Raw genomic sequence first — 18,500 nt, 5'->3', positions numbered from 1 at the left:
TGACATCAAACCCTCCTTTTGAAACTCCTTCTCCGGGAAGACCCACCAACTTGATTCCAACTAAACCTTTCGCTTACTTGCCAAAATGTTTTCAGTTTGATGGCCATCTAGGAGATGTGGTGGACAATTTCCCAACTAGTGGCTTTTATTGTTTTGTTTTCTACATTGGTTTCTGTTGCTTTATGAAAGTGAGTCAAATTTTGATATTCTATTTACGTGCACCATTGTTTTCACTGTACCTTCAGAGAAATTAGATAACCAAAAAATTTGGGACACATTCCACTCTGAAAAGTAAAGCTGCTTTGTGTGGAGCCGTGCTTATAGACAACCACTAACATATTAATACAAACATTAAAAATGTCCCTTTCTAAACATCCATAATAACAGATATGAACAGGAAGCTGCCTTAGTCAGATGATCGGCCCATCTAGCCCAGAATTATATGCATTGACTGACAGCAGCTCTTTAGGATTTGGGGCAGGAGTTCTTTCCAGCCTTACCTGGAGATGCTAGGTATTGGACTTGGGACCTTTTCTCTGTAAGACAAATGCACTACCACTGAGCTGTGGCCCTTCCCCAGACATATAACATCTCCCTTACATGAAAACTCATTAGTGGTGGATTTGGAAGATGGGCATGCAGTTCCTCTTATTTTGAAATGGCCCTCATTGTCCTAGCCAAAATGCTAGGAAGGAAGGAAAGTGAGAAGGTCCACCTTTTATGAGGATTCACATTTGCAATGATGCTTCTGATGGAAAGCGTTCTCTTTTCCTAGAAGCCTGATAGTGGTGATAGGCCTGGAAGAGGAGGAGGCGGTTATTGTGCTATATGAATTCTCTGAACAGTTTCCATCATAAAGCCTTTTCAAAGGTTTCGCTTTGAATCACATCATCTCCAGGTTCTTCCTTCCCTACTGACTGGCACAGTTGGGGTTGGTTGGTTCCTTGACCCCGCCTGACCTCTACCACTCCCACTTCCTTTCTATTAGCTCATCCACCTTTGTACCCCGGCAAGCTTTATAGCATCAGTATATTCCCTCACACTTCTCCATCAAAGCCTTTCATGACTATGTAAAGCGTACAAAATCAAACCCAACACGGATCCATATGTTAACACCACTCTTCAGCCCTCTTCCATTTGACCCGCAGCCTCCGTTGATGAATTCCTTATGGCTTTGATATCCAAGCTGGTTCTTTACATCTACGGAGGTAGATCAGCCCTGCACCGTCCCTGCTGACCTTAGGAAGTCATCTTTTGTCTGATATCGAATCAAAAGGTTTCTCAACGTCCAGAGAAATGATATCCATGGCTGTCCCCTTTCAACCTTTAACTTAACTTTGCAAAAAAAAAGTTCCTGCAAGCTTGTTAGGCACGGCCTCCTCTCTGATGATACAGCTGGTGTCTTTCATTAAATGTGAAGTCTCTACTGCTTTTACTCCTCCCATTCAGTTTCCAATGTGCGTTTGATTCCCACTGCATACAATGCGTCTCTGGTGACTTTTCTATGTAGTGAAATGGTAGTTTTCTTGGCATCTCAAATGTGGATCCTCGCTGTGGCTATATCTTGTGTTCCCCATTGGTGGGAGGCCTGTATTCTTTCTGTCCTTCTCTGGTCTCATTTATTTCAGTGGAGAACATGCTTCAAAACTATCCACGTAGCCAAGCATGATGTAGAATGAGGGATTTGACTTTATTTTTAACTGTAGGAAAGGCTTGCACATTTCCCTTCCAATTATACTTACAAAGATAGATAGATGATAGATAGATGATGATAGATAGATGATAGATGATAGATAGATGATAAATAGATGATAGATGATAGATAGATGATAGATAGATGATAGATAGATAGATAGATAGATAGATAGATAGATAGATAGATAGATGATAGATGATTGATAGATAGATAGATAGATGATAGATAGATAGATAGATAGATAGATAGATAGATAGATGATAGATAGATGATAGATAGATGATAGATATAGATAGATGATAGGACAGACAGACAGACAAGCATTGTAGGAAGAATAACAACATTTTTTGAAAGTGTCTGTTGCGTACTGAATATTGTATTCCCATGTCTACTGAGAGCACAAAATTATAGCCTAAATGGCCACTTTGCATCCAGTCTGATTAATGAGATTAGTAGATCCTCCGATATTTTAATTTCTTGATTACCGTTTTTGGCATATCCCTGTGTTCCTTCTGCCTGCTTCTTTCCTTTCCCTCCCTCGAGAAATGTATGCTTTTCTCTAACATCTGTCCCCAACCTTCCTTCTTGGAGAGAGCACCAAAGCGCAAAATTCTTTTAATATTTTCCACAATGCCTACCTATTCTTCCGATAAATTATCTCGACCATGTCTTAGTTGCCTCCCAATCCCCTACACTGACCTCTTCTCCTCCTGTTTTGTGCTTGGGGAGGGGGGGGAAAAGACCCTTAATATTTATCATAACCTCCTGTGCAATCTCCTTTTCAATTCCTCATGTTTCCTAGCTTGGCTTAGCTTATCATTTTTATACTCCCTTTACTTTGTTGGGTAATCTTTCGTGTGCTCCTCTATACCTGTTTATAATAACTCGCATATGTGTCCTTTTTTAAACTCCTGATTAGTTTTCAGCTTGTCCATCCAGGCAATGGGGAATTATATAATCGGCGGCATGTCAAATGACCTTTGGGCATCTATTAATATAGATTCTGAATGCTTTCCACCTCTTCTCTCCATCACTCTTGCTTCTCAGCCAGTCCTCCCGTATTTTCCTTTTAATTTGTTGAATTTGCTTCATGTGAAGAAGGTCAAAGGTTCAGTCTGCAGCATCTTCAGTCGAAAAGATCTCTTGGGCTGGAAGAGACCTTTGCTGGAGGGTCTAGTGCGCTGTGGGTTGGAATTGTCCGTGTTTGGTCTAAAAGGGACCAGTCACCTGCATCAATGTAAGGCAGATACACACATTGGATTTGTAGTAGGGGTAGATGTCAGCCCATCATGGTGGTCCTCTATGTTTAGCAAGTTGCCTGTTGCATCACAGAGTAGCATGAATTAAAGGGAAGATGTGTATTAGTAATGCCTGGGTGTGTGTTTTTTAAAAAATGCAACTAAACATGCCTGCGGTGGGGATGATCAATGTCCCAGCCACAGCAAAAAGGAAACAATTGGAAGTGCAAGTTTTACAGTCCTCATAGCAAGAGGAATTTACCATTTTGCCTCCGGCAATTCCTTTTTGTTAACAAAGTTCAGAGTTGAGCCCTAAGGGCATCAACAAAGAAAAGAAATGCCTTAAAGCATTTCCCCGTTATCTGTTGCTTTTAGTTACACGGAAGATGAGATCAAGATATTAGTACTTTGCAAAGCATTGCTAATCCAGGCTTTGGGGTTTTTATGTGTTTCTGAATTTTGTTTATAGCTTTCAAGTGAATCCTTGTAAACCAGCACCAGTATTAGAGTAGAACCAGAGTTCTGTCTCTTCGACGTGCACCAGTGTGACCAAGATACAGAATTTGAGGTGAGGCTATGAAGGGGAAGGAGTCATCTCGAAGCTCAGTAGCTTTTGTTGAGATCTTTGGGACAAAATTTGGCAGCACAGAATGCACTCTAGCAATGGGCTGTGTTTCACGTGCCATTCTGCACCCAGTGGATCTCTCAAAGGCCTTCATCTGCTGGTTGTATCGGAGCTAATCTTGAAATACTGGATTTTGGTGAAAATCTAACCCCCACATGAATACATGAAAGTACAGATGCAAAATAGTTTCACGAGCATCCCGAGGACTAAGAACCCAAACACAACCACAGAGAGAGATGGAGATCATAGGGAATCTGCATCTGAATCTGTGGAATTAGATGGTATCAGTCAGCTCTTAATTTTATTACCACATATAAGTCTGCTAGAGAAAAATGTAAAAGTTTTGCAGCTCCACAAGAGCTACCAGTTGATACTGCTTCATCTCAAGTTTTGGAAGAGGAAATAAAAAAAAGATAAAGGAAATGTCAAGGAAATGAAAATGGCCCATCTGCAGTTAAAACATTTTAAAGGATCATGGTTATTAGAAATTCAAGTTTTTTTCAAGTATTAAAAATAAATAAATCTTTAATTCCCTTGCAGATTCCTAGTATCCAGAGCGTTTTATGCAACATCTGGATAAAGGAATAAAGGCAAATCCATTGTGTTTCTAGACATTCCTAGAGCATTGATGTTCTTGAGATTATGCTATTGGATTACTGGTATAAAAATAATAAATATTTTCAGTACTTAAAACTGTAATGCTTTATGCTGGATTTGGATTTTGGTTTCATTTTAGTAAAAGGTGGAGGGCGATTCAGAGTCTTCCTTAGCCAGAAGGATCTATTTGTCTTATATAGAGTTCATTGCTTCCTGACCTACATACATACACAATATTTCTGTGTGGGGTGTTGTCAAATTACACATGTGCACAGATGTGTGTATGTGGGTCCACCCTTGCATTATTGGCAAAGTTTATGATCTGATCTTAGAGATCTGAGCAAGTTTATGATCTGATCTTAAAGTCATTACTGAAAAAATCTTTCTAATGTTTATTTCAAAGAGGCCTTAATTTTATGCCTTGGGCCTTTCCTGTCTATTTTTGTCCATTACAGTTTGTGTATGGGCCTGCTGGTGACCCACCAAGATGTATGGTGTGCAATGTGCAGCTTATAAGACAGGGGTGCAGAATCCTATTCAGCCTAAGGGCCACATTCACTTCTGGGTAACTTTCTGAGGGCCACATTCCAACAGTTTTCCAAAGGTAGTTTCCCCTAATCTACAGTAGGCTTGTTTGTAAGCACATTCAGACCCCTGTCTCTTATCCTCCAATATTGCATGAAAGAACACCTAATAATGCAGCAAACACTATAGAATCATAGAATTATAGAGTTGGAAGGTACCCAAGGGTTACCTAGTCCAACCCCCTGCAATGCAGGATTAAATCACTATGATAAGGTAAAGGGACCCCTGACCATTAGGTCCAGTCGTGGCCGACTCTGGGGTTGCGGCACTCATCTCGCTTTATTGGCCGAGGGAGCCAGCGTACAGCCTCCGGGTCATGTGGCCAGCATGACTAAGCCGCTTCTGGCGAACCAGAGCAGCGCATGGAAACGCCGTTTAGCTTCCCGTCGGAGCAGTACCTATTTATCTACTTGCACTTTGCCATGCTTTCGAACTGCTAGGTTGGCAGGATCTGGGACTGAGCAACGGGAGCTCACCCCGTCACGGGGATTCGAACCGCCGACCTTCTGATCGGCAAGTCCTAGGCTCTGTGGTTTAACCCACAGTGCCACCTGCGTCCCTTAAATCACTATGATAACCACTGATAAAAATAACAATCAACTCCTCAGCCTAGTGACCCAGCAGATTTCTGTTCTACATAGCACATCACCGTCAACCAGGTCACGACAGAATATAACAGTCAGGACATCAACAATGTCTTGCTGGACACCCAAGGTTTCAATGGTCACAAACTTCAGAACTGGCCCAGAAAGACAATTCAGCACCATTTCTGTTAACCCTTTTGCTTTCCTTCCTTGCCTGCAACGCAAAGAAAGATGCTTCTGGAGCCAGCTGGGTTTTTCAACGTTCTGTTTGCACAAAGTCTTCCTACCCTGATAGCTTAGCATTTGCCTGGAGAGTCGCAGCATATAGAAGCCTGTCGTACTTGTAACCAAAGACAACTGTGCCACAGTTAAGCCTCCTGTCCATGTTTCTCTCCCCCCCCCCCTCACTTTATCCCTTTTGCTGTTCTCTCTCCCTCTCGCCTGTCGTTGCCATCTTTTTTTCCTCTTTTTTTTTTTACATGCAAGTTGCCATGAAAAATTTGTTAATGAAATATTTGCTTAGAAGTCTGCTCTGGGCTAGGCTGATAACCTATCTGTGTTTGAGTTTGGCTTCCCATATTCTAAATACTCATCTTCTCTCTGTTTAGCTTATTGATTGGTTTGGCAGGAAAAGCAGCCTTGTCATCAGTGACCAAGGTCGAACTAAACAAAAAAGGGACAGGAGGGGAGGAGATGAGGGGGGATAAAAAAGAAGTTGAACTTCTGAGCTCAGTGAGGCAAGAGTGGAACGTCTGACCTGCCAGAACTTTCCTTAAAGTGATAGGCACAGGGCCCACTTGTACAACCATGGGGTGCTTCATGATTTTGAGGGGGGAAAGGTTTGAACAGCCCCCGGTCCCATCCGCACATATATCTAAAGCAATATCAAACCACCTCAAACAGTCATGGGTAGTGCCAGCGTCCCGCAAAGTATCCTGGGAACTGTAGTTTATGAAGGGTGTTGAGAGTGATTTGGAGACCCCTATTCCCCTCACAGAGAGAAGAAGAGGAGGAGGAGGAGTTTGGATTTGATATCCCACTTTATCACTACCCGAAGGAGTCTCAAAGCGGCTAACATTCTCCTTTCCCTTCCTCCCCCACAACAAACACTCTGTGAGGTGAGTGGGGCTGAGAGACTTCAGAGAAGTGTGACTGGCCCAAGGTCACCCAGCAGCTGCATGTGGAGGAGCAGGGAAGCAAACCCGGTTCACCAGATTATGAGTCCACTGCTCTTAACCACTACACCACACTGGCTCTCAATCCCACTGTAGCACTGTGAGGGGAATAGAGCTCTCCCAACCACTCTCAGCACCCTTAGCAAACTATAATTCCCAGGATTCGGGGGAGGCACAACTGCTTGCAATGGTGTGGTGTTGCTTTTAAGGTATAGTGCAGATGGGACTGCGGGGTCCGGGCTCCCAAGCAAGTGGGTTATCATGCCACAAGCAGAATTTCATCATTCACTCCTGCAAACATCAATACTTCAAAAGTGACCTGGGCATGCCAGAAGCTGGATCCATGTTCATACACATGAGCAGAGCACCATATATTACGAGCAGGACTGGCAGGGCACAACACCAGAGACCACACCTATAGACCCTCCAAGTGACCCTATTTTCCAGGGAGAGTCCTGAATTTGCAGAAGCCGTCCCGGTTTCTGGTTTGATCCCAGAATGTCCTGCTTTTCCTTAGAATTTCCCTATTTTCATTGGAGAAATATTGGAGGGTATGGAGTTAGGTGACCCCTGAGCCAATGAGATAAGTAACTATACAAACTCTAGAAAACATCTAAGGCAGCCCTTTATAGTTTTATTGTGTCTTTATACATGTTGGAAGTCGCCTAGAGTGGCTGGGGCAACCCAGTCATATGGACAGGATAATAATAATAATAATAATAATAATAATAATAATGATGATGATGATGATGATGATGATGTCTCTATTTTCATCAGAGAAATGTTGAACGGTATGCACCTGTTCATTTACTTTGCTGAGCAGGTTATCCCTGTTGCATTTAGCTGAGGAAGTTATACAGAATGATCGTCAAATGGGAAGGATAAGTTGAAGATGAGACAACTACTTTGCCTCCCATTTCACTGGGAAATTTTTAAGATACTCCTAAATTCTCCTATTTCTGGGCTAGCAATTCCAGCTAAGAGCTGCACATGCAGCCTCTTTCCATAGCCCATGCAGCCTTGGGGAAAGATCAAGAAATGTTCGTTCTCCTTTTGTGTCATCTACCAGTTGACCACTGTTGGAATAATCATGACAGCTGCTCAGGAAGCTAAGAAGCTTTTGGCCATTCCCACCCTGCGCCCTTTCTAAAACCCTCCTTTCCTTGCACATATAAAATGTGAATTTGCATTCCTTTTTTTCTATGTCTGCAATATGATCCCCCCCCCCTTGTGCTAACATTTCTTGGGGGGGTTGTTAAGGATTTATAATGCACTTCTCCTCCAAAAAGTATATGCAACCCAAAGTAGCTGATGCACTACCCATTCATTGCAATGTGAAGAAATATATTTGAAAATAAATGGCTCAACAATAGGAAAACGGAGACAACAAGAGGAAGCAACATCGAGTGAAATTGAATGAAAATGTCTGCCTAAACAGAAATGTGTTGGCTTGTCCTCCGGAGGACTTCTTGCAATTGTGCCGCACCCCCAAGCCGCTACTGGAATTCCATGTCCAAGCCTTATTGTGGAGTTTCTAGTCTTCTACTACTGCTCATGACTGCCAATGACAGTTCTCTTTTGGCACGATGCTTCTGTTTCCATCTGCAAAACTACAACAACAAACCTACAGTTACGTGAAACATACTCAGTTAACACACAAGACGTAACCGGCTGTACTTTTGGAGAAATAAGGTATACTATTCATTGTATCAAATTGTAGATTTCAACGGAAGTCTCATAAAGTTCAACGAAAAAAACAGAAGACCCAGTGGATCAGTTCATTCTTTAGTCAGTTCATGCATAAGGCCCATACATGTATAAGTATCTATTCCACCTGTCTGTTCTTAAAGTCCAATAATCCACATGCAGGGTTGTTACAGTTCCACAGATCCTTTCACAGAGTCTAAGACAAGTATAATCTCTAATCCAAGAATTGCTAGTTGATCATAATCAGTCTTCTCCACCATTTTTTAATGGAGATTCTAGATTTAGTTCCATCGAATAATTTCTTTAGGTTTGGTTCGAAGTACTTCATTCAAAAACAAGGTGTAGCTTTGGGCTCAAAATGTGCTCCCGGTGTGGCCAATATCTTTATGAGAAATTTTGATTTAGAACACATTGTTCATAATAATCCATTTAATGAATATATTCTGTTTTATGGCCGATATATAGATGATTTGATATTCATATTTTCTGAGGATATTTTTGAACCGTTTAACCGCTGGATCAACAATGTAAGTCCACACTTGACCTTTGAAGGGACATCAAGTCCACATTATTTACCTTTTCTTTATCTAGAAATCGTTGTGGATGTTTTAAGAATCAAAGTGCGGCCTTATAAGAAAAGCACAGATAGAAATTCTTTGTTAAGTTACAGATCTAACCATCCCAAACATCGCCGTGATAATCTTCCCTTAGGTCAGTTTCTAAGATTAAAATGCAATAAACGTGTGTTTATTGAGTCTGTTTCCATCTGTGCAAGGAGCAACAAATTCAATAAGAAAGAGTATGGGCTTCAGCTCAGTTATCCCACTTTTTCTGTATAGTTGTTGTTGTTGTTTAGTCGTGTCCGACTGTTCGTGACCCCATGGACCAGAGCATGCCAGGCACGCCTGTCTTCCTCTGCCTCCCGCAGTTTGGTCAAACTCATGTTGGTAGCTTCGAGAACACTATCCAACCATCTCGTCCTCTGTCATCCCTTTCTCCTTGTGCCCTCCATCTTTCCCAACACCAGGGTCTTTTCCAGGGAGTCTTCTCTTCTCATGAGGTGGCCAAAGCATTGGAGCCTCAGCTTCAGGATCTGTCCTTCCAGTGAGCACTCAGGGCTGATTTCCTTAAGAATGGATAGGTTTGATCTTCTTGCAGTCCATGGGACTCTCAAGAGTCTCCTCCAGCACCATAATTCTGTATAGTGGTAGGGGCTAAACCTAGATGGAGAGGGCAAGAGGGAAAGGCAGCAGTAAAATTTGCAAGGAAGAGAAGGGTTCACTGATTCATTGCAAATATGATGATGATGATGATGATGATGGAGCTATGATTGGCAAAGGATATAACACAAAATTATAAAAACTGATGTCTTTAAAGCCTAATTAATTGGCTGTTTTATGATCTTTTGCTAGGATTGTCTTTAGCCCTCAAATTACTAATATGAATATTGGCCCTTTGCTGATATTATATGGAATCAAAAGTTCACTCGTCCTAAGCAGAAGTAAACCCCACTAAGTTCAATGGCACTTCCTCCCAGGTATATGTGCATAGGAATGCAGCAATAGCTTCTTCCTTTTGTCAGGCTGCAAACAAATACAGGCTACATTCAAAGGAATAATTCACCATGACTTCCTCCTTACCCCACTCCACCCCTTGTAACCGAAGCTCTGAAATTCCAAGTGCTCTTCTGTTCTTTTTATTTTAGCTGCAGCGTGTTTCAGCTATCCTTCCCGGGCTCTGTGTCAACCTGGCACTGCAGATTGTGAACTGTTTGCTTCTGTTAGGCTGATCTACTTTTTAGGAAACAGCAGCCTTCCTGGAAATGAAATCAATTAAAGTAATCAGGAGGCCTCTAGTGGCTTACAGTTTCTGAGGATATTTCCTCAGAGGCTGTGCCCATAAAGTCATGTAGAAACGCACACTGGGATAGCGAAAATAAAGAGGATTGGTGTATGTTGTTGCCTGGTGTTTAGAAATCAAGAGCTCTTCCGTTATAACAGGCTTGGAGTATTTATGAATAGTTTTCCTTGAAGTCCGTTGAGTATTTTACACAGGACAATCAGAATTTCCTGGGAAGCGAAAAAGAGGCGGCCTTTGCTCACCTGTGCAAATAACAAGAGAAGAATGTCAAAGCGATGACCTGTATATATTTGGACTGGCTGCTGAGGTGGTCTTGATCCCAGCTCCAGCAAAGTCCACTAACGAGAAATGCTTTTTTTGGGGAGCAACATTATGGTTCATAAACTGAATTCCTCCCAAATAATGAATCAATTTTAGAATGCTGTATTATTTTACTGTTGTTAGCCGCTCTGAGCCCGGCTTCGGCTGGGGAGGGCGGGATATAAATAAAATATTATTATTATTATTATTATGTTCATTCAGCAAGGTTTTATAGGAAAGCTTTGTATCCCTGCTCCCTTTTCCTTCCTTTTTTTTTTTTTTAAGTAAAGCAGGGTTCCATACCCTGGAACTGTACCTATTTAATGCCATGGTGTTATGTACTGAATTTATTCCTAGTTCTGGAACTTCCCTTCCCCTTAGAGTGACACAGTACTGTCTGTTTTGCTAGAGAACTAGATGAGACAACTTGGCTAGGCTGCACTGAATGTTCAGTTAATGTTTTGGGAGAATAAGACTTTGCTCAAAAACAGAAGTGTGGCAATAATACTACATCTCAATGTTGCATGGAACAGTGTATTTGAACTAGACCCGAGAAGACGCCACTTCCTTCTTTAGTGTTTGTTTTTAACAAGTTGTACAACCTGTGGCCCATTTTTCAATTTTCGTTGGGTCCTCACTTAGCATTTTCATCTATATTCATCTGAACTTGGAGTGTATCTCTTGGCAGTGAAATCATGTGACATTGGGTTGCCATTTTAGCATCCCCTCCTGCCTGCATCTTCCCTGAGTTGCTGTCTTCACCCATATTTGATTTTGATTTGATCTTTTGCAAGTGGAGGTCAAAGCAGCTCACACCAACAATAAAGCATTCACAAATAAAAGCAATATTTCCTAATTGCGAGGGACACAATAAATATATAAATATAATAAATGGATTGAAAATGATAGCATGACAAATACAATAAATGAATCGAAACTGTATAAACCACAAAAACGAGCACTCACACTTTACATTGTGGGTGCCCTTTGCAGGATCATGCGGGGCGCTACTGTTCCCAGGGAACTTAATGGCAAACAGGGGCTGGCCTGCCTCTCAGTGTTATTCTTTGGAGGTTCACACCCAGTCTCAGTGGTCATATTTCGTTGCTGGGAGGTGGGGCCAGTCCCATTTATATGTAGGGGGTGGAGCCAACAGTAGCAGGCAGTCAGCTCAGGAGATTCACCCAACCTCCCCTCACTTTGTTGTTGTTGTTTAGTCGTTTAGTCGTGTCCGACTCTTCGTGACCCCATGGACCTCACTTAGTTTAATGTTTTCTTTTCTTACTTTTTAGTGGGCGCTGCTGAGGTCTTTGACTGGTTGCTGTTGAAGGACCGGGAAGAAATTTTCCTGCATTGGCAGGTTTTGTCTTCCCTGTCGCAATTCGTCACAACTTTGGTGGTTTATGGCCTTGGGTGGAATCCTTTAGTCTTTTCTTCCCTATAATGGGGGGTGGGGGTGAAATGGTGACTCACCCCCCTGCGTCGGTGATACCAGGGTCCCCTCTCAATACACCGAAAGGTTGTCAGTGAACTACCCTGCGTGCGGGGATATGGGCTGGGCTGCCTGCGTACACTTACGTCTCACAGTGCACCCCCATATCCCATTAACCCTGATGTTCCCCAGTTCCCCTGGCTGGGGGGCTGGGAGGGGTACATGTCCAAGGCCTAAGCCAAGGTCTTCCTACATTCGGAAGTTTAATAAAGTTGTGGCCTAATTTTAATTCCATAACACGTTGTCAGAGTCTTTATGCCTTTCTTATGATCCCCGGGAGCTGGGGCTGTCGCTGCCTGGTCACACAATACGGATCAATCGTAATCAAGCGTCTCCACCTGCATCGTTCTACATGGACACTGAGGTCCAGCGCTGAGGACCTTCTGGTGGTTCCCTCACTGCGAGAAGCCAAGTTACAGGGAACCAGGCAGAGGGCCTTCTCGGTAGTGGTGCCCGCCCTGTGGAACGCCCTCCCACCAGATGTCAAAGAGAAGAACTACCAGATTTTTAGAAGACATCTGAAGGCAGCCCTGTTTAGGGAAGCTTTTAATGTTTAACAGAGCACTGTATTTTAATACTTTGTTGGAAGCCGCCCAAGGTGGCTGGGGAGACCCAACCAGATGGGCGGGGTATAAATAAAATATTATTCTTATTCTTATTCTTATTCTTATTAAACATCAATCAACCCTGAAGCAAGACCCCTCCTCCAAATAAAAAAAAATCTATAACACCATCAAACAAGTCACTCCATCTCTCACCCAAGGTGCACACGATTTCCCCCCACTTCTCACCTGGGGACACAGGTTTCACTAACTGGGCGCAGAGCTTCGGGTGTGCTGCGGGAGGCACCACAGCTATGATGTAAAATGGAAGGTGGGAGGCAAGGGGGCGCTGAATTTTGGTGTCACACAGGGTGCCGCTGAAATCTGAGTCTCCAAGCTCCACCACTGAACTGACTCTCATCTTCTCTCCAGCTATGCCTTCGTTCACCACATCTCAGAGACATAAGGAGGCTGTGCCTCAAATTCATATTACAAGCTCAGTCCCTCATTGGTTGCCTAATACCCCCTGACATTATTTATCCCTGCCAACCAATGGGACACTGGGAGGCAGCAGCTCTTGGAGTCCTGAGCACCATCATCATGCAAGCTGACAGTACTGTCCTGAGTAGTACCAAAGGCAAACCAAACCATCGCTACAGATTTTTAAATAGAACATGTTTTTCAAAGAGGACTTCCACAAGATGGTGACGTTTTGCAGTGCTGCTGAAGAATACAGAACACGGTGGGTATTGCACTACAAAGGAAAGAGAGTGAACAAGTGAGCACTAGTCACTTAAAAAAATTTCAACAAACATAAAAATAGTTTTTCCAAAAGAAGTGTGGGAGAGTCAGTGAAAATCGTGGTCCCATCAAATTAAGTCTGTTGTGTTTTTTTAAAATGAAAACTGAAGCTTTAAAAAAAAAATCATCAAGTAGTCCTTTAATAAAGGTGACACCTAATTTCTCCTTGAACAGAATTTCCAGTGCATTTTTCCTACCTGAGAGGAATCCGAAAACTCTGAGGTGAATTTGATAATACAGAACCCATATGAAGGCCTGTTGCTTTCTGGTAAAATACTGGTAGAATTTTGAGGGACTTGGGGAGAATCCAATTTCGGCCTTCCACAAGCGGCTTGTGTAACAGCGTTCGGACCTGGGATGTTTACCACCACTTTATCACTAGTATACAGATATAAGGAATGCTTCAATTCAGTTTCAGAAAGGGTTTGTGGATATGGAATTGTTTCAGCTCACCTTTGGCTGGCTCCATGTACTTATGTCTATCACTGTTACCCATCAGACTATCACTGAAGGTTACAGGTTAATAACTACATGAGAGTGCAGCTCAATTGTTGGTGTTCACAGATTGTACACTCATTTAATGTGGTGTGTGCAATGCCAGCGCCTGGCTATTTTGTGCCCCAGGAAAACTACTTACTACTTGCCCTCTCCCCGTCCCGCTGCCAAAATGCTCAATAATGCCTACACTGACTGGCAGCAACCACCAGATGAGTGCAGCTCAGTATCACCGAAACTGGCTGGATCCTAAAAGCAGGAGAGTGAGTGGCAAGGCTGTGAAGGCAGGGAACTCCCCAGCCACCGGGCCGCTCGATCCAAGGCAAAACCAAAAGACTTAATCCAAAGGCTGCAAAAGATGATCGCCACATAGGATCCAGCAAGGAAGGGCAAGATCCAGCGAAGGACGAGAGAGGAGCATTCCCTGGCTGTGCCATAGTTTAAATTTTCTGTGGCCATGCCCCCTACCGGTACTGATTGGATAGCGGGGTCACCCCGGGTGTGGCCCCACCCAATGCTGGTGACGTGGTCGGGATGGCACAAGGGGGTGTCAATTTCCACCCCCCAATGGATCACTGCAGGAGCCCAGATGCCTGGCCGCAACACCATCTACCAGAAAAGGGGAGCAGACTTACTACTCCCCCCCCCCTCAGTCCTGCTGCCAAATTGCTAACATCAGTTTTCAAAAACAGGTGTCTTGTAGGGAAAATGACAAGCACAAAACTTGAAACTATTCAGTTTACTTAAAATTGTAAGAATAAGTAATGCAACCATCTTTGATTATTTTTCTCAAATAGAAAATAATTTTTTCCTGCACAAAATTCATTTTGAATAATCTGGTGAATTGTGATGTTAAAATTTCAAGTCTCTTCAAAGTTTTGATTCCAGGCACATCCGAATTTCGCTACGTGTGCCTTTTCCTTCGCAAATTTGGACACCAGTTCCTTCAAGTCAAGTGCCGATGCTTGGACATGTTCAAATGATATCGCTGCCAAGCCAACTATTTATTTTATTATTTTCACTAATCTCTTTTGCAACATTGTATGTTTTTATAGGTCTGAGCTTTGGGGTGGGGTGGGGGACTGCGTTCAAAATATAAAAATAAAATTATCAGAAATTTATAAGATATAATCAAAATTAATCTGTATAACACTGTGCCCCTCAAACGTCTGTGCCCTAAGCGGCTGCCTAGTTGGGCCAATGATATTATTGACTCTGAACATGTGAACACGCCTGTCAAGGTGGCCTGATGAGAGGGTGCTTAAAGGGGACTCACAAATGTATGGCTAATTCTGGAGTGGTGCTGGTTTAGACATTCTTGCTTCGTTGCATATGAAGTTACCTTTATCTGTTCCTATATTGTGTTGCTGACTTCCTTTTTTTTTTTTTTTTTTTTTTTACAAAAGTTCTTAATTCCTAGCACTCCAAATCACCTCCACAAACTAAGCCTTGTTGTAGGTGACTTAGTCACCATGTGATCTGCTTATTATTAGAACACATTCAGTTCTCCAACACCCTAAAATCTCTCTCTCTCTGCATATATATATATATATATATATATATATATATATATATTCTCTGTATCCTAGCAGAAAAGTGGCACATGACCTCCTGTCCTCAAGAATACTTGGCACAAATCCCTGCATCTTCACTGAACTCTATTGTTCCAGAGAGGAATAATACCAGCATACAAAAGTCTTGCTGACACTTCTAACTTGAAACACAAAATGCCTTTAATCAAACGGTTGAATCTATTTGGGGTGGGTAGCACAAAATCAAGGCAAACACAGGAGGTGATCTTCCTTGGACAACCTCAAGAAGAAAATGAGCAAAAGATACATTTTAGGACTTTCGATTTCCTTTGCACATATATAAAGAATGCACACTAAATCTTCCGTTCTACATATGTAGAAAGCTGCTTCATACCAGATCAGACTTTGTCAGCCGTCCCCCTTATTAGGTATTCTGACCCACAGTGGCTGTTCTGCATCTCAGTTAGAGGTCTTATCTTATTACCTCTTAGCTGATTCTTTCAACAGGAGAGGCCATGGACTGAACCAGGAACTTTCTCCATGCAATACATGTGCACCACTAATGGGCTCCAGTCCTATCACTAGATCAGATGCAGGGAACCTTCAGATATTGCTGAACTACAACTCCCATAAGGGACGCGGGTGGCGCTGTGGGTTAAACCACAGAGCCTAGGACTTGCCGATCAGAAGGTCGGCAGTTCAAATCCCCGCAACGGGGTGAGCTCCCATTGCTCGGTCCCTGCTCCTGCCAACCTAGCAGTTCAAAAGCATGTCAAAGTTCAAGTAGATAAATAGGTACCACTCCAGCGGGAAGTTAAACGGCGTTTCCATGTGCTGCTCTGGTTTGCCAGAAGCGGCTTAATCATGCTGGCCACATGACCCGGAAGCTGTATGCCGGCTCCCTCGGCCAACAAAGCAAGATGAGCGCCGCAACCCCAGAGTCGGTCACGACTGGACCTAATGGTCAGGGGTCCCTTTACCTTTACCTTACAACTCCCATCACCCCTGGCTGTTGAGCATGCTTGGTGGGGCTGATGGGAGTTGCAGTTCAGCATTAGAGGGACTGCGAGTAGGGATCAACTCAGGCAAGCAATGGGTGGCAATTCCCTTCCTATGCTAGAGGAATTGGTGCATGCCTGAGGCAGAGATGTAGTGGTCTGGGGTCATGAGTAGGGTCAAAGTTCCATTGCCATTTCTGCAGCAGATTCCCTGTCTCCAACATCCTACGGCTGGCCAATCAGCTTTTTAGCTACTGAGAAGTCTTCTCACCCTTTGCACTGATTGAAGCCAATCAGAGTTGAAGGAGGTGAGTCAGCCACTGATGATTGGCTCCTAGGGTGACTCTGGAGAATATGTAGGAAGAACCCCGTATGCTTCAAAGCTGAGCGTTTTCGAAGACTGAAAATATGAGGTGGTCGGTTTTAAGAAATGGCATGCAAGTTCTGTTACTTACAATGGATCTTCGAGGAAAACACAACTTAAGTCACTCAGAAAGAACACATTGGAGCACTCTAAATCAATTGCACATGGATGTGCATAGCAAATAGTGGATCTAACTGAAAGGCAATGCATGCAGAGATCTGCATTGATCATTGCAGTGCATCCCAAATTACTGTTATTGCATAATTATAAAATTATTGTATAATCTTTGAAGGGGGCATGGCTGTGGGGTGTGTGGCATTGCAGTAACTATTGTGAAGGGACCCTGCACTTCTGAATTTGCCACTGAACTAGTGACCTCGGGTAGGGCTTGAGGAGAGATTGCACATGTGACAATATGCCCAATGCCATAATTTTAGAGCTGTGTACAAATGGCCCGTGTACAAATCTCCACCTAAGCGGCAATTGCTTTCAGAGTTGTTCCTCCACCTCCTTTTTTCTGGATTGCCGGGAAATGATGCGTTATAGACATCAACGCACCACCACCCCATTTTCCAGAAGTTAGCGGCAGCCTCTCGTTCACGTCAATTTGGCAAAAGGCCGCTGAGTTTGTGCACCAGTTAGCTGCCAGCAAGGCAGCCGGGTGCTCTGCTCACTGGCTTAATAACAATGGCCTGAAGTGAAAGCATTTTCCCAGCTTCGCCTTTTAGTTCAGCTGGCATCATGATAAGACATTGTTTTCCTCAATTCATATCCCATTCTCTGATGCTGCTTGCCAGTTCTAGGAAGTCGTAAGGTGGTCTGGTGTTAGCTTCACTCTCCCCCTGCCCCCCTGCCCCTGGGGAACTGTACGTCTGTCTCCAGCATCTGCCCTGTCTTCCTTTTGTGACCATCTTGAGGCACAGAACACAGGACAAGCAGATTTCAGAAACATCTTTTGTGTCAGCACGTTACCCCTGTTGTGTCTTGAGTGGGCTTCCTCCTCCTTCAATGACCTCATGCTCCTTCTGTCCTTGCAGAACATTGGCCTGTTATATGCCTTAATCTCTTGCACAATCCTCAGTTCCTTTAATTTTTTGCCTTTGCTTTCCTTATCATTTTCATTGCACTGAACTTCCATTCCGTAATCTGTCCACTTTCTCCGATGACCATGGTGTTTTATACCGTGTGCGTCTTTCCACTACTGTTTGCTCCTCATTTTCCATCCATGTCAGCTCCTACTATGCCTCTGCTTTCTCTAAGGCCTGAGATGAGCATAAGAATATAGGGACATAAGAAGACTCTGCTGGATCAGGCCAGTGGCCCATCTCATCCTGCACCCTGTTTGCAATGGGGCCAACTATGGGAAGCCCACAAGCAAGACCTGAGCACATGAGCACTGTCCCCTCGTGCACTTCCCAGCAACCGGATTTCAGAAGCATTCCTGCCTCTGACATTGGAGGAAGATGCTTTGCAACTGGAAATCTACTGGGAAGCTTGCGGTGTTATAAAGATGAATGTGAGAGCCTAATTTTTGTCTAGAGTAGGGTATGGTAGTTGGTGGCCAGCAGGCTCGATCTGATCCTCTTAAGATTGCCATATCCCACCCACCCCTCCCACCAATTCCCAATGCACTCCTCACTCCTTTCTGGGCCATGCACATGACACCTGGTATATATGCACTGTGGTGTAGTGGTTAAGAGCGGTAGTCTCGTAATCTGGTGAACCGGGTTCACTTCCCTGCTCCTCCACATGCAGCTGCTGGGTGACCTTGGGCCAGTCACACTTTGAAGTCTCTCAGCCCCACTCAACTCACAGAGTGTTTGTTGTGGGGGAGGAAGAGAAAGGAGAATGTTAGCTGCTTTGAGACTCCTTCAGGTAGTGATAAAGCGGGATATCAAATCCAAACTAC

General features: G+C 43.5%; 1 long non-coding RNA gene across 1 annotated transcript; it reads right to left on the bottom strand.

Moving 5' to 3' along the window:
* Positions 1 to 7,827: 7,827 nt before the first annotated feature.
* LOC144327150 (uncharacterized) lies at positions 7,828 to 9,985 on the bottom strand. The gene is made up of 2 exons (XR_013392054.1): positions 9,848 to 9,985; positions 7,828 to 9,427 (listed from the first exon to the last, which is right to left on the bottom strand). It is a non-coding gene; the product is annotated as an uncharacterized LOC144327150 (long non-coding RNA).
* Positions 9,986 to 18,500: the final 8,515 nt, after the last annotated feature.

This window comes from Podarcis muralis, chromosome 3, assembly GCF_964188315.1.
Source record: "Podarcis muralis chromosome 3, rPodMur119.hap1.1, whole genome shotgun sequence".
NCBI lineage: Eukaryota > Metazoa > Chordata > Lepidosauria > Squamata > Lacertidae > Podarcis > Podarcis muralis.
The sequence above is the reverse complement of the archived record's forward strand: the minus strand, read 5'-3'. Positions and strand labels throughout refer to the sequence as shown.